We start from the raw sequence: 15,426 nt of genomic DNA, 5'->3' as shown, positions 1-15,426 counted from the left end.
TAACTCAAACTGGGTAAAACCATGTAAAAAGGACTATAAAACAGAAGTAAAAAAATAACAGAGTTTATTCAAGATCAGGTCGTTACAGAACAGAGAAAAATGCTTGGAGCTTGCACAGCTGTGGGCTCAAAAATCACGTCCGCGAGCGTCCGGCAAAAATTGAGCCCTGAACAAGGTCATCACCTGCTTCTTATAGCTCATGAGTCTATGTGTTGCATCATGTTGATGTTTAGCTGTCCGTATCAGAAACTGATACGCCATCCATGTCTTGAACTTCATGCAGATTGCCTCTATGCCTCAGGGTTACAGATAGCTCTCCTCTATCAGTCCGGCTCCAAGATGTGCCCATATCCTGTGTATTTTTAAAGACATGAAGGCTGTCCTGATTAGATGACCTCCGTACACACAGTGACATCCAAAATGTGAAGGAGGGCCTTCTACTCTGTCTAATCTGGCTAACAGAATAACAATGCACATGATGTAGAAATAATACACCAAACATACTTTAAAAGTCTTTAACTTCATGAGTGGGTATTTCACTGTCCAATGTCTTTTTGAAGCAAGGCAGGTATCTTTCTTTTGTTTTTATTTCTTTCTCCTTGTTGGCCAAAATAAAGCACCTATGAGCAGAGCTGGGAAATAAAGTAAAGAGACTGCATTAACTCTAAATTTGTATTTTCAGGAAAAGGTTGGTACTAACATTAGCACTAAAGATAAGGCTAAACACAAGCCTGGTCATAATTCTTAAATTTATCTATAACAGAAGACTTAAATTCCGGTGTCCTTGACCTTTTTAGATGTGGTGTTTCTTCTACACACCTGATAAAAAATGGCTAAAATGGCTAAATTACCTTCTCAGCATGTAGTCAGGTCATCAAGGGTCCTGCAAATGATCTGATTATTTAACTGAGTTGTGTGGAATAAGCATGAGGAATGGATCCTTATCTAAATGCTTTTATTTTACAGTCCCTCTACAGAATGAACTCAGTATCAGTTGACATCAAAGTAGGCAACAAGGGTTCTTACTAGAAATATAAAGAATGAATACTGCAGATGGGAGACATGTTATTATACACAGTTACCATATTCAAAGAAGTTTGTCAATACATATTTCTGCCTGTATACATTTCACAGAGATGCCGGATAACAGATACTTGAGTGAGTGGGGATTAAACTGAATGAGTCAGGTAGATTTTAATTATTAAAGTGCTCAGCAGGTAAAGGCTGGCCTTATGAAGTTATGTTTGTATAGATAAACTGCACAATGGGGCAGAAAACCTGTGGCTGCCAGAGATGATGGCCGTTTATATTGCAAGCAAGTTGGATGGCATTAGTAATGAATTTCTTGTGCACCAGAAGTAAAAATGATAACTGTGCATGACAGCTATATGGATATAATGCTTGGCAGGCCTGTAGAGTAAGTTAGAGTGGATCTGAAACCAGAAGCTTAACAGTGAGAGATACCTGCAGAAAGGTGCACAAAGCGGGGGAAGAAGAAGAAAAAAAGAACAAACTACAAGAGCCTGTGGCATTAGAAAGTGCCATGAATGGATGCAGGGTTAAAGAGAGTTGAGGAAATGTACTCTGAGCATCATGGGGAGTCCGAGAGCAGACAGGTCTCAGAACAGCATGACAAACTGAGAATATTTTAGCCTTATGTTAAAAATAGAGAGGATACCTGCTTCCTTAAGCCAAACTGTGAAGTGGCTCCAATAAAAGGGGCCTGATAGCTCAAGGCTCCACTTCTCATTCCAATTTTGGAAAATGATGGGAACCAAAACAAACAAAAAAAAAGACACCGCAGTTTACAAATTGATCTGTTGGGATAATGAAACCAGTCCCATAATCCATGTAGCAGAGATGGATCAGGGCAAAAATTTCGTCCATTACAAAAGACTGTTAAATAACCCCTCAGCCTCATAAATTAAAAGACAGGACACACTATAAAATATGCTTGTTTTGCTCATTGGTTTGTCTTATGTTTAGGAATCAATGCATTTCTGAAGGGTGTGTTGGTCAAACTTATATTTCGGACAGCGCTGTGAGGACCATGTTCTTTGATTTCTTTAGTGCATTTTAACACCATTCACCACCACCAAGTTTTCATTTGCTGTAAAATATTATGTTTTCTCCAGCCTTGAAGAAAGACACCCCATCTCTTGACCTACAGCTGATGGAGCATGGTGTCACATAGGGCTGCAACTAACAATTATTTTAAAAATCGATGAATCGGGCGATTATTTTTTCGATTAATCGATGAATCGGACAAAAAATATTTTTTATATTAACCTCTTTATTCCAAAATAAACATTTTAGACAGAACAAACAAGCACACATGTACAGGTTGCTCATTAACTGTACTGGTGCAATATGAAAAATAAATGTTTGTGTTAAAACTACGCAAACTTACATGAGAAATGTTCAGTAGCTGTACATCCACAAAATATAGGGTACTTTGTGTCATAAAGCGCAAAAAAAGACACACATTTTTGTTTTTTGAAAAGCCCCGAAGGGGTTCAAACAATAGGCCCCCCCATTTCAACAAATGAGATTTTTTTTTGACTAGAAGAGTTCTGCCTTTTAAGACAGGAAAGTATAGCAGTTAAAGTTGCTACTTGAGAAAATACTGAACCATAGAGATAAAAATAGCCCTGTGATTCAAATTATAAATTGTATTTGGAATACAAATGAGAGAACTAGGGGTGCTAAAAAACACATCCTCCAAAGACAGATATTTACATGGGAATGTGGCAGATAATTAATTGACATATTACTGATCTTGCTGGATTTTATTCTGCTTTACTTCCATAAATTGCAGGATCTTCTTTACTTTATCTTTGCCAGAAGATTTAAACTTAAAAAGCTTTGCCCTCATAATTTGCAAGTTCATTTATTTATAAAGAAATTATAAACGCTGCTTAAGCTAATTCAAATGAAATTAAAAGTAAAATAAGTAGCCCACCTTATCACTGTCTGTAACCTACTAACACGGTAAGGAAAGCATCAGACGAGCTACCAAAGAAACTAACGTTACGTTTCCCCACTTTAAAACGAAACAAACATGGTTACTCATCCTGCTGATCAGCTCTCTTCACTGCCATCGAAGGCTCCAACCTGTTATCTTTTCAGGTGCTGCATCATAACAGTGGTGCTTCCGTGCCATGTTAATTTGTTTATACAAAAGTTGCATGTTACGACTTTTTTCGCTTTACAAAGTGCAGGCTGTCTGCGAATTGAGAAGCAGCTTGAGTTTGGACCAATTAGATTTACTCAGACAAACATAAATAAAGCAAAATGCCAATTTGGGCACCATTTTGATAATGGAACAACCTGGTTAAAAGTTTAGGAAGCTAATTTTGCATGATATAAGAAACCTTTAAAGGTATAGGGGAGGATTTTCCCAGATTTTTGAAAAGACTCGATTTTTGAAAAGACTCGAAAAAACAAAATGCACATGCACAACTCTGTACCAGCTCCCGAGAGGCAACACCATTCAAACCCGTGCAAGACTACACACAAGCCCATTTTTCCTCGTGCACGCTCTGTTTAAAAGTTGCCATTTGCACTTTTAAACCACTTGTAGAAGATTTGCAGCTTGAGTGACTGGCTGAAAGCGTACCTCACCAACCTGAAAGTGCGCATGCGTAGAAAAAGGAAGCTAGCAAGGGACAAGCACGTTGGATGGCCTTATGTAAACATTTAGCCAGAATGATTGACAATTACTGTAGGGGGGACCACTTATTTTTATGATCCACCCAGAAAAAGAACATCCTACCCTATAACTCTGAGGCAACTGTGTGTTAATGATTACCCTATAAAACAACTTTCTGCTGTTATTAGAATAAAACACATTAGTTGAACATTAGCAGCTTCATGTTTCATAGATATATGAAATAATGATATATTATTCAACTTTTGAGGGTAAAATGAAGTGCTTTGCTGATAAACCATGTCTGTTAGTTGTTAATTCTGATTCCAGGTTTAATTTTCTTCTTCTTGACTTTTGCAAGAAATAAGACATGTTTTCTTTATTATTGTCACAGTGGGGTGGAGGTTTGACAGGGCCCAAATGCAGACACCGAAGCCGAAGTGGTTGATTGAAGATTGAAGATTTATTAACAAAAAGAGTAACAGAAGCAAAAATCCAAAATCATAAATCTACAAAAACTCAGAACATGAAGACTCACAAGAGGACAAAGAGATGATGACAAACCCGCAACAGTGACTGAGCAGGAGGTGCATATATGGGAGAGAGAAACAAAGATGAGGCTAATCAGCAGATTAAGAGCAGATGTGAACAGAGGAGTCTAGAAAGGAGCTAGGAGAAAGGAGACTGACACAAGAGGGCAACAGAGGGTAAACAAGAAATACCTTAGAACTCAAACACATCCAGAAAACACAACAAAATAGGAATTAAACCAATAAAACTAGAAAACAAAGAAAAGCATGCATCAAAGTGAAACTGAAAACTCAAAAAGAAAACCCAAACAGAAACAAAACCGTGACACTTATATTAAGACCGACTTTCTTTACATTTGTATGTGTATTACAGATGTTGGAAAGTATCAGATCTTCTTGTTTCTTAACGCCTGTTTATTTTATGCAGTGTCCACAGTTCCTGTGCAGCTGTGGCTGCTGGAGGCCAATCAGTCCAAATACTTGGCATTGAAACTTGATCTGACTGGACTGCCTCAGAGCTGTCCAAAGAAACAGACCCAAAGGGTGGAAAAAAGAGAAGACACTAAAGCTCAAAGTGTCTCAGACATTCAAAGGAAAGAGATTTTATGAAACGCTCGGCTTTCATTTGCGCAGACAGGTCTGCATCTGTGTCCTCCTGCCAAATCCACCATGCGCAGTGCATGAGATCTATGCCAAGCTCATCATGGAAAAGTAAATAAAGGAGCAGCAAAGCATCCCTAACGACAAACCAGACGCTCTTTGTGCACGTTAACAGCCACAGATATTGGCTAATATGCACAACCATCCGGCTTTTGAAATTCTTTGTTGCACAAGGATCCACATGCCAAACACGGTGAGACACAAGAAAAGCAACAAGCTGCGTGCAGCACTCCAGACTGCTGTTCTGTCATTTCCATAAATACTCTTAAAAGGTGCAGCCAAAACCATGGAAGGTTGAGATTGCCTCTTGGCTAGAAACCCACAAAAAAAAACAAGCTCTTTTCTCTTTCAAGAGTCTGTGGAAGAGGATGACCCACTTAATCGAACAATTTCAAATAGCTGAATTCATGTGTGTTTGTGGGGGTGTGCAGGGTGTGTACTGGCATACACAAGAGTAAAAAGGCCTCGTGCCTGGAGACAAACAATAAACAAAACCAACAGGCCCACAGTACTGAACAGACATGCCATGTTGACTGTCTTGCAGGACTTCCATAAACCTGTGTGTGCTGAATCTGTTAGTTTTTAATTTCTAACTTCTGTACAGGTGTGTACAGGAGTAGCCTTTGTTTCCATCAAATTCTAGATATAAACTATTTTGGTAAAAAAGCTCCAAATCATTTCCTTACAGTTAAATCTACAATTTATCTTCATAGGATGGTCTTCCAGACCAAAACAATTACAGTAAACAAGTTTCAGTAAAACACATTACAGTCAGCCAACCAGTGTATTGCAAAAGTATCCATTAATCATAGAATTTTTTTTTTTCATCCACATCCTCAAAAATCAATCATCAACAAAATCAAAAAGTGCTTGAAAGCCACCTATTCTAATAATAAGCAAATTTGTATAGGGTGTAAACCTAAAGAGGCCCTCATATTAAACTTACAGTGTTCTAAAATTTTGGGGTTGATTGTTTTTTTGTTTTTTGTCCACGGAAAATGTTAAATCTCAACAACAAGAACTGAATATGGGTCACCTCCTCCCCCTGGCTGTTTTTAGCATTGGGTGCTGCAAAGGTATGCCCAGATCTGCTTTGGTTGTGAAATGTAAAAGGAACACAGAGAGCATAATTAATAAAAGAAATATTTTGTGTTGTCCTTTTCCATCTAAAGAAAAATTAAGAAAAAACCTAGGAAACATATTTTGTAGCCCTGTGGCCTTGGTGTAAAAAGGTCCTGGGTTAGAAAACTGGCTGAAGGCCTCCCCTTGGACATTTGTATTCTCTAACCACCCACAGCCCAAAACCTTACTGTTATATTGACTGATGACACTAGATTGCCCTTAGGTTTGGATGGTTGTATGTTTCTGCACTGCCATGGATAGAAGATGGATGGATTTGGAAACCTTTTATCAATTAGAATCGTCCGCCTGTGCAGCCAAATTTGTTCTATTGATATTTATAGTTGAGGACCAAATATTTGTTTTTAAAAATACAAAATTTGCCTTTCTTCTCAGCACCTTTACTTTGATGCCACTGAGTAGAACTAACACAACAAATCGGCTTCAGAAGTGACCAAATGTGTGAACCATGTGAAGCTGTTTGTAATTTCAATCAATCACCCTTCTGAAGATAAGGAACATTGCAGACAATTAAAAGGTATAGTGGAGGATTTTTGTGTAGATTGCCCTTAGGTTTGGATGGTTGTATGTATATATATATATATATATATATATATATATATATATATATATATATATATATATATATATATATATATATATATATATATATATATATATATAAATATATGTATGTATCTCTCTCTCTCTCTCTCTCTCTCTGTCTCTCTCTCTATATATATATATGTATATATATATATATATATATATATATATAAAAGAAAAACGTCTTTTCACTTAACAAGATATGTGATGCAGACATGGCAGAAGCTAGTATGTACTATGATGGCCTCTATATTGTTGGATGGGAAGAAACGGTAGTGGTAGCTGTTCATGTTCGTGCAGTCTGCAGCCTGACTATTAAATGCTGCTGAAAAATGCTTGAAATATGTATGTTTAAGCAGCAAAAAGGCCCACAGTAGCTCTGGATGAGATGCAGGTATTTACAGCTCAGGTTGAAAATTATTTCGGCAGATGAACAATTAGTTTTGCACTCAACAAATCTTACCTTTATGGAAGGGTTATGATTGTTGAGATAAAGCCATTGAAGGTTTACACCTTTTTAGAAGCTTAATTGGGTAAACTGCATATATGTGCAGGAAGGGACTCTGCTCTGATTAAAACAATATTGAACTTTTTGCCTTACATGCTAAATTTTGTTTTTGGGAGAAAAACTAAATTGTGTTTCATCATGAACAGCCAATTCCCACTGGAAAAGTTTGTGTTGCCACCGCCAAAACTGTGCCGAGAACGGTCCAAGGACGGTAACCGAGATAACTGTTAAGTGTAAATGGAACGCAACTGAACTGGACCGTGCCAGACACAACAAAAATGCGCTAAATCTAGTACTAGTTCAACAGCAGGGCTCGGTACAGTGCAGTTGTGGCTCGGTTCTCTGATAACAAAGAGCACACCAGCAGACTGCTTCATCTCCTATTTACAGTCAGCTCAATTTGCGGGTTTTACGCAGTGTCTGGCTTTGTGATTCACAAATCTCTTCACTTGTTCACAACACAAACTTCTTCTCAAACTATTAACAATAAATGGCATCTAAAGGGGTGGTGTGAGCTATAGGATGAGGTCCCCCCTTTAGATGGCTTGAGACCAATGAGACTGAGACTCTCATTGAAATCTTCGCTGATTACGCTATCCAGGCACATGAGTTCCTGAATGTTATCGTTATTTTTGTTTGTGTAATTCCCACCTTGAGAGCTGTGGTATAGCTTGACATGGTTTACTGATCGGTCCACACTTGGCATGGATCGGTTTCAGAGGGGTAGTGTAAATGTGAAAGATTGCCACATATAATCTCGCCTATCCTGGCTTCTCTTCATTGGCTTCCTGTTAAATCAAGAATAGAATTTAAAATCCTCCTTCTCACATATAAAGCCTTAAATGGCCAAGCTCCATCTTATATCAGAGATCTGATTGTTCCTTATGTTCCTAACAGAGCACTTCGCTCTCAATCTGCAGGTTTACTAGTGGTTCCTAGAATTTCTAAAAGTAGAATGGGAGGCAGATCTTTTAGTTATCAGGCTCCTCTCCTGTGGAACCAACTACCAGTTTTAGTCCGTGAGGCAGACACCCTGTCTACTTTTAAGGCTAGGCTTAAAACTTTCATTTTTGATAAAGCTTATAGTTAGGGTGGCTCAGGTTATCCTGAGCTATCTCTATAGTTATGCTGCTATAGGCTTAGACTTTTGGAGGACATAGGGACCCCCATTTCATCATTCTGCTTCATTCTCTCTCTGTTCTCCTATTCTGCAGAATCTGTTAGTTCAATCTCTAACCTTCTGCTCTCTCTGCTTTTCCTCAGAGTAGCTTTGCCTCGTCTGTTCCTGTTTGGCTGTGACGTCATCCTGGAAAAAAACATCAGCTGTGCTGCTTCTATCAACACCCTTGTTAATAGATGTTGGAGATCGGCCTGTTTTCCAGTGTGGTCCTGTTTCTCTGACCGTGACTGAGTGGATGTGCTCTCTTCGTCCTCTGGCATGGGAGCTGCCTTGGAGCTCGTCTGCCTGGCTGTGTGTTTCCTGGACGGGGCCGCCTTTTACAGCTGCTTTTTGTATCTCTGCTTCTGTCTCCTTGAACCCCAGTCGGCCTCGGCAGATGGCCGCTCACACTGAGCCTGGTTCTGCTGGGGGTTTCTTCCTGTTAAAAGGGAGTTTTTCCTCTCCACTGTCGCTACAAGCATGCTTAGTGTGGGGGATTGTATTTGAGTCAATGAGTCAATGCAATCAACTGGTTTTCCTTAGATAGAAAACTTTGTATCAATTTGACTGTATGATCTGGTTGAACTGTAAAGTGCCTTGAGATGACATGTGTTGTGAATTTGGCGCTATATAAATAAACTGAATTGAAATTGAATTGAAATATAATGGGAAGAGGTGTGGAGCTAAATATAGACCAGAACAGAAAGAAAACCTCTGATCAGGTGCAGGACCTAAGTCTGGAGCTGAGGTTCATCTCATAGCAGGATAACATCTCTAAACATCTAGTCAGAGCTAAACAGCTTAAATCAAAGCATATATAAATATTAAAATGCTCCAATCAAAGTTCAGACCTTAGAATATGTGTACAACATTCCAATCTAATCTGTCTGAGATTGAGCAAATGTCAAAAGAGAAAGTGGTAAAAATTTATATCTTAACATGTGCAAAGCTGGCAGAGACCTACCCATAACAATAAGGAGCTATAATTGCAGCAAAAAAGCATTACTTTATTACTTTCCTCCTTTTTACAATAATGCACTATTTTGTTTGTACTTTACTATAATATATCACGAAGCACATCTTTTTTTTTGCCCTCAGAAGAAGTTCACATATATGCTTATTTAACAAACATTAAACCTTCTCAAATGCTTTCCATTTCTTTACTGACAGACTGATAGTTACAGTATAGTGTTAAGTGCGGCTACATTGAAAAGGCCTGACCCTAGCGGCAGCACTGAGCATCTGTACATCCCTGTAACCTTTCTGAGTGTCGCTGCAGCTTGCTGCCTTTGTTCTCCTAATGTGTCCCACACAAAGGAACTTTTGACCATCGACAGAGAAGGAAGCGAGATAGAGATGGAGAGATAGAGACAGAAGGGAGGAGATGAATTGACAAAAGGAACAGGCGTCGGCTGGAGGTCTGTGCTAATGGCCCCCGCGCGTTTAGTAATTAGCAGCGGTGTCAAGAGACACGAGGGGGGAGGTCAAGCAACAAGCGTAAGGAAAACAGGCCATGCAGATGAAGTAAAACCAGCCAATTGGAGAGAAGAAGACAGAAGAAGATGAGATTAGGTGCCAGTTAAGAGACAACTGGGGAGTTGTCTCTTAACTTAGAAGTTGTCAAACTTCTAAAAAAGAGGCTCCCAATGTCTGATCAGTAATTTATCCCGTGCCATTATGTGTTTCTCATCCATATGTGCAAGTATGCCTACAGTTTGAGGAAGGAGAATCCAGATTATTATATCTCTGGACTTCCCTTTGTGAATGGGAGTTTAAACACCACAGGGACGACAATGACCAGCAGAGCTCATGTTTTCATCTGGTTCTTAAGCAAACTCTGCTTGGATTAATATAAAAGACAGATTACTCAACTATACTGGTGGTGTGTAGGAAATATACATGTAACTTAATTCAATCACATTATTCAAGACATTTGATCCTCCCACGTTACAATCAGCTAAGTGGTATTGGCAGCATACGGCTCTAAAGCAATCATGTGAAGTAGAGGCATACAACTGTCAGACATAGCTACCAGTGAGTGAAACTGAGAGATTTTTTCCTATAAATCAAGCTAATGAAAGGAAGATATACATTTAAAGACTTATTAGAGTGGTATATATGAGCAGTATGGGTAGTTTACCAGGGTGGTATAACTGAGTACCTAGCAGGTAGAAATTATAACTTATCTGTAATTTGATGCCCAAACAAGTGTCTTTTACTTGTTTATTTTATTTTCTGATAGGACATACAGCACATGTGTTTGGAAGAACTACCCATCTCTGTTTAGAACTGCGACATATGGTGGGTGGTGGCAAACGTAGAGGCTAATGAAGATAGTCATTTGTTTTAGAAGAGCAACTGTTCACCAATACACTTTAGATAATGAAACACACTTTAACTGAACTGCCGCTACCTGTGGATTTCAAAGACTATAGATAAATATCCAAACTTTCAATAGATGCTAAACTTTCGGAATCAATAATCTGACAAGAACTTGAGGGTAGATTCTGCATCGCCACAAACAGGAAGTGCAAACTCAATTTTTAAAGGTATTATACCTGTTGGTATTTTAAATTACAGCGCCAAATGTTGGTAGGTTTTTAGAATTTCACTTTTTAGACAAAACCAAATCCAGTGCATATTTAAAACATGTAAAATACACATTATTTGGTGGAAAATTAACATAACATAAATATCATTCGCACTTATAAGCACGATGGTGTCAGTATCATGCTCTGGGATGTTGCTCTTCATCAAGGACAGGAAAGTTGCTCAGTGTTGAATGGAGGATAGATGGGACTTAATGCAGAGTGGAGGCTTACCTTAAAGTAGGAGGACCTGAAGAGCTAAAGTAAAGGATGTTGAACAAATCACAGCCATGTATGAGAATGGCCCCGTCTAACTTTGAACCTCTAGCCAGTGGAGAATCTGTGGCAACATTCTTCAAAGATGCTCTCCAGCTTTTTAAGTTTCTTTACAGTAATTACACTTTCACAAGTACAGTGCAGTGAAATTGACTCTCTGCATTTAACCCTTCCCTTTGGGGAGCAGTGGGCTGCCATTGCGTATTCAAAGCTCTGTGCCCTAACCACTAGGCTGTCAACTCTCCCCTTCCCTATGGACTGATATTTTGGCTGATTTGTAGAAGAACAACAAAAAAAAAGCTTTTTTTTTTTTGTTAACAACTTTTTTAAACCAACTATTATCACTGACAGTTCTAAGTTGAATTGATGATGGCGGTGCCTAGGGTAGAGCTGATACCAACCTGCAAGAGGGTCTGGTGTTCCTTTCCTTGCCGGAGGTCTTTTCGGTTTGAGCTTGCATGTTTTCCCAGTTCATGGATGAGCTCCCTCGGTACTTTGACTTCCTCGCAACGTCCTGAAAACATGACTGATTATTGGTCTCTCTTAATTGCCCTGAGGATTTAGTGTTACACAGTGACTATAGTGGTCTGTCTATGGTGTATTTTTACCTCTCGAATCATGAATGGACACTGCGATGGACTGGCAACCTATCCAGAGTGTACCCCACCTCTTACTCGTAGACAGCTAGAGTTATGCACCAGCACCATGCGACCCCTCTTGGGATAAGTGTGACAGAAAATGGATGGATGGATGGAATCATGAATGGACAGACAGACGGATGGCAAACGTGTAATGTTGGTAGAGATGTCTCCAACAAAATGTCTACAGGTAGTCTAGCAAATGGTTTATGACAAGTACAAAGTCATGCACAGATGAAATTCACACAATCATAAACATTGACAAAGTAGTGCCTGCCCGTTTTTAATGGATGAATTCCAGTGGAGTGGTAGCCTGACGTAGTCCGACTCAATTCTAGTCAGAATATGAGTCTGATACTGCTCCATAGAGCTGTGATTATGGGGTGTGTTTTGAACGAACCAGGAAAAAAATGCCTCTGCACTCAATTGGATAGACCTACAACCTATAAGAGCAATGGAGTGCGTGACGTATGTTAAGTGATGCATAGTTGTTGTCAACAAAAATCAAAGCGTGCAGTTGCACGCCTAGAATAAGAAGATGAGCCTTGATCTGCGTTTCTCTGTTCCTCTTTTAAAATTAATTTGCTGTCGATATCTTCTAGAACAGACCTAATAGCAGAATCTACTCACCTCAAATCTCCGGCGGCAGCCATTGTTGTTGTCACCTATGTGCGCTTTGGTCACATGGTTGATTACGTTACTGTTGATCATCTGTCCATCATCGTATAAAGCCCGCCCTGACAATTTGATTGGATCGCCAGAGGGTGGGCGATCATACTCGCGCTACTATGGAGCAATGCCAGACCAAACTTCCCGACCTCAAACCTTGTGGGCGGGACTAAGTTCGGAATGGCACCCAGGCTAGTGGAGTGGGTGCTTTGCTTTCAAAAAGTTGGAGGACTACAAGCTAAATTAGCATCCTATAATATATGACAATGCAACTTCTATAAACCCTGATATAATTTTTTTTTCATAAATTAAATGCAAAGGGCTGTTTTATCTGAGGCTGTTGATACACACTTAGAGACAATAGACACTTTTTGTGTCTATGGTCTCCTTGTGCCCATGGGTGTGAGCGGCTGTATCGGCATCAGTGTAAGTCAACGTGTTTGCAATAAGGGATGGACATCAACAGGGCAGCGTGATGAGTGAACAAGGCAGATCAGTCAAAGACTTAGAGCTCCGCTTCCCAGCGGAGAATACAGACAGGCTTTGATGTTGATGTGAACAAATAAAAGGAAGCCAAAATGAGTGGAATGAAGCATTATCTGCAGCAGAGAGGCCCTCCCATGGAACCAGGCCTGCCCGCTTTGCTTCCAATCAGGAGGTTGAAGGGGGATTGACGAAGACGGGCTGAGAGAGGAGCACGTGTGCGAGGGAGAAAGACACAGAATCCTATTGATTGGACTCTTGTGCTATATCCAAACACTGCAGTGTTCTATATTTGCTTGTGTGTGCAGCCTCTGTCAGAGGACATTTGGGTAATGTCCACTTTAACACTGCTAAAGGCCGTGAGAACAGGATCTGAGTGCGCTAGAAAACACTTTACTCAGTCCATTTTGTTGTATTCTGTGCAAAGTTTGAATCTTCTTCAACTGTCCAAAGGCAAAATACCTTTATTGTTGTTTTGAAATCAATTAATACCAGGATCTGGCTTCTCTACACTGTAAACTAACAAATCTGTAAGGTTTTTGCTAAAAATGTAAATGGACAAAAACACTTGTCTGGTTCCCTGAATTATAAGGAGAAAAGAATAGCTGCTAATAAACTAAAGAAATGTATTTTCAAAACTTATATTTTTGTTCAGGCCCCTTTCACAATAAAAAAAAAAGAGTTCTATGAAGCCCATCTATCCTGGACATAAATACATGAAAATTTAAAGGCAAAGGGATTTTTTTGTAGTAGTAGCTGACACTTTCAATTTCTATTGTGGTGGCTGTGAAAACTGGGTCAGGCCCACTGCTACAAAGTGAATACATTTGCTCCCAGCAGAGAGAGCAAGCAATTCAGAGTGGGCTTTCTTAGCATGGATGACCCTCAGGAAAGACTTTTGGATGTTTTGATAAACAGGATGTAAACTAAATCACATCTAAAAATAATGTTTTAGAAAGTGTTTAGGTAAGTGTCCATATCAGTCTGCATCATGTTTCCTGATTCCACCTGTTGGTTCAAAAGCTTGTATTTCAAGAGTGGTTGCAGGTACCTTCACAAAGAAAAAAAACAAAGTTATAGTTGAGAGATATACAGATTTACTTTCACTTGCTTGACTGTTGCAAATCACTTTTTAAATCCTATTGTTGATTAGGGATTTCCACAGATAGTTTGTTTCTCCATTTTGTTAATAATTGTTGTTAAAATCTTTCAACATATTGTGTCATGGTCTTACTTTGTGTTTAACTTTGATCTGTTTGTTTCATTAGTTTATTTCCTATGTGTTTCTAGATATATTTTAGTTCTCAGGATTTTCTTTGTTGTCTTCTGTTGCCCTATTGAGTGTGTTCCTTTTCCCTTGGCTTCCTCGTTGTCTCCACTCACACCTGCTCCTTATCAGCTTGTTAGTCCAGCCTTTGTTCAGTTATCCATATATACTTTCCCTCTGCGGTCACTCTTTGTTGGTTCCTTGTCGTCGCTGGTTCTTTGTTCGCTTTTGTCGTCACACCTTGTCTTACCCTGGCTCCTTGTGATTGTTTTCCCCTGATGTCTCCGTGGTTGTGGTCTGTGTAACATTTTAAGTTGTATTTTTGCCCCAATTGTTTGTTGTTTACTAATTAAACTGCAAGAAATCACCCCAGCCTTTCTGCCTCTGCATTTGGGTCCTCTAAACCACAACCAAACCCTGATATATTGGGCATTTTGAATTGAAAAAGATTCCTGGATGGGAAGCGAAACATCTTCAAACTTGGAAACAAAGTCCAGTGGATTGTTTCATTTTCTTTTTTTTTTTTGGAACATATTGGGTGTAATTTTTTCCATGTTTTAATCTAGCTCCCTCTGAACTGTCTGTTTATTACTCTTCCTCCTCTAGTCTCCCTGCTTTGTTTCTTTCATGGCTTTGTGAGTCCTTCTAATTAATCTCAACCGGCTCGACAGAAATAAATATCCTTGCTTTTCCTAAGTCTATGCTGCAATCTTTCAGTCTAAGCTACTTGTCCACTCACCTGGATCTCAGGCCAACCTAGATCTCTTCCTGAAACGCAGTGTGTCTTTGAGATGTCAACTCTGACTGTCATCCACCAGGATCAGAAGAATAAAAAAAAAGAGGACCATGGCAGATATAAGTAATAAAATCCTTCAGTAGAATGATATTAGATAAAACAGTACACATGAGCTGAGATGTTGAATTATTATTATTTTTTTTTTGTCCAATGAGTGATTGTCAGTGGGGTACCTGGGCCTTCTTAAAGAAGCTAGTAGCGGACCTAAAGAAGCTGTTATGTAGTTCACCACTCAGATCTCTTCTCTCCCTCTTAACTTTTTTTTTTTTTTTATCCCTGCAAAAATGAAATAAGACATTTTCATCAGCAGCCTTTTGCATATTTCTGCAAGTTTACTTCAGTTACAATTAAGTTTACAATCATCTCCTTTATTTTGTTGACATTTCGGGTCAGATGATTGTTTACACACCGTGCTACAAAGCAGTTATCCAGCTCACCGTACTCAGCATCTTGTCCATCTTTATTTATTTATTATTTA

Source organism: Cyprinodon tularosa, unplaced genomic scaffold (assembly GCF_016077235.1).
Source record: "Cyprinodon tularosa strain WSP-4 unplaced genomic scaffold, ASM1607723v1 ctg206, whole genome shotgun sequence".
NCBI classification, from domain to species: Eukaryota; Metazoa; Chordata; class Actinopteri; order Cyprinodontiformes; family Cyprinodontidae; genus Cyprinodon; species Cyprinodon tularosa.
This window is presented reverse-complemented; position numbering follows the sequence as displayed.